We start from the raw sequence: 1,789 nt of genomic DNA, 5'->3' as shown, positions 1-1,789 counted from the left end.
GCCTATGTGCTTGCCAGAGAGACTGAGTAAGATGGAGAGTGAGAAGACAAGAAATCTCCCAGATTCGATGGCCATGCCACAGTCCTTTCTCTATTCTCTTAGGATTTTGGGTATGCATGCACACTCGCCTGGTATGAGTTTTAAGCTGCTGGGTCTGGGACTTGAACCAGTCGGCCGTGTAGGAATCCGGTGCCTTAACCACCATGCCACTGCTGGCCCTAGTTTAGATTTTTTATTTTATTTTTTGCTATAGACACATGTGCTCTCTGGAGAGAAGTAGAGAGAGAGAGAGAGAGAGAGAAGGAAAGTCCCCGGGGGAATGGTTACACCACTCTTTCTCTCCATTGTCCTCTCAGGCACATACATGTGCCTGGCATGATTTTTAAGCCGAGTCTGGGATTCAAACTGGAGTTGGCTATGTGGGATTCAGCCACCTGAACTTCCATGCCACCTGCTGGTCTCCAGAAAGAGTTTTTAATATAGCATGTCTTCCAGATCATGCATTCCGTCTTGAATTCAATTTTAGATGTTGATTTTGAGGCCTCTAGTCATAGAATAGTGATTAGGATTTCATGAGGGTGTAAAAGTACTTTTTTTTTTTTTTGACAGGAGGTACAACTTTATTGTGGAAGAGCTGAGTTGGCAGAAGTCTGAGACAGCAGACAATATTTAGGCCATCTGTTTACAGTATTTAGGGGTTGGGGGTCTCCCATATGTATCTATACTGACCTCTCTCAGTCTCAGTTGTATTTAACAACCATTTTCTTCCCGAGTCTGCCACTGGTCACAAAACACACAACTCTCGAGGGTAACATCCCGTCCTAGGCTCTATCTCCTAATCCTTAGGCTCCCTTCCCTGTCTACGTTCTTACAGGACACTCTGACCCATATGCTCAGGAGAGGAGGTTTCAGCTGGTGGTGTGGGGTCACTCCTCTCGGAGATGGTCCTGACAGAGCTGGCGAAGGCAGAACAGTTCTCTCTGGTGACTGCTTCCAGCTGGTACCAGAGGTCACCTGAAACCAGGGTGGGGGCCGGTGGAGTAGCACTCACAGTTCCATGAGAAGTACTGAAGTCAAGGTCCTGGGGTTCAACCTGGCAATGTGGAAACTGAGGAGACTGATCCCTGGCTTTCTGGATGGCCTGGGTCAACTCTTGTGTTGTTTCATACGGACCCCTGTATATGGAGCATGGAAGATGACCCTGGTGTGGGCACAAAGTCCTCCCGCAGCTTCACGTTCCTAAAGTCGATGTGCAACTTGTGATCTTGGCAGGTGGGGCAGGGATTCCCAGCAACTTGTCCCTCTAAAGCACATCTTTCAAGTCTGCTGTGGGGGTATATTACCTTTGTGGTTGTGATGGTAGTCAGTCCAGACAGGACGAGAACCACAGGGGTTCTGGTATTCTTCTGAGTACATATATTTCAAGGGTTCACCTTCATAAGTTGAAATGGGAACTGGGGGGCAAAGGCTATCTCAGAGGGGCTTGTTACAGAGTCTATATAGGAACCTGCAGTCTGTGGGCACCTCTGAAGGCAAAAAGACTAAGTAGTCACCTCAGCCTCCTGTTCAGCATGGGGGCTGCCATCTTGTACACACAGTGCAGAGTTGGCAGGAAAGGCTACTTGAGGGTGTAAAAATATCTTGAGCAATGGCTCAAAGCAACTGAGGAGGGTCTGGGTAGTGGTGTCTGAGTGTTAGAGGCACTAAAGATACAACACTCAATAATGTCCCCTTTTACTCAAGTCATTTTTTTTTTTTTTGGAGAGGTTTTTGCTATAGGGCACGTGAG

The 1,789-nt window shown here is 47.5% G+C and overlaps 1 pseudogene; it reads right to left on the bottom strand.

Annotated features, from left to right (window-relative positions):
• Positions 1-828: 828 nt before the first annotated feature.
• Positions 829-1,585, bottom strand: LOC102486697 (28S ribosomal protein S18b, mitochondrial pseudogene; annotated as a pseudogene).
• Between the last annotated feature and the right edge of the window lie 204 nt (positions 1,586-1,789).

This window comes from Tupaia chinensis, unplaced genomic scaffold (assembly GCF_000334495.1).
Source record: "Tupaia chinensis unplaced genomic scaffold, TupChi_1.0 Scaffold141372_1, whole genome shotgun sequence".
NCBI classification, from domain to species: Eukaryota; Metazoa; Chordata; class Mammalia; order Scandentia; family Tupaiidae; genus Tupaia; species Tupaia belangeri.
Note: the sequence above shows the minus strand (reverse complement) of the source record. Positions and strands in the feature narration are given on the sequence as shown.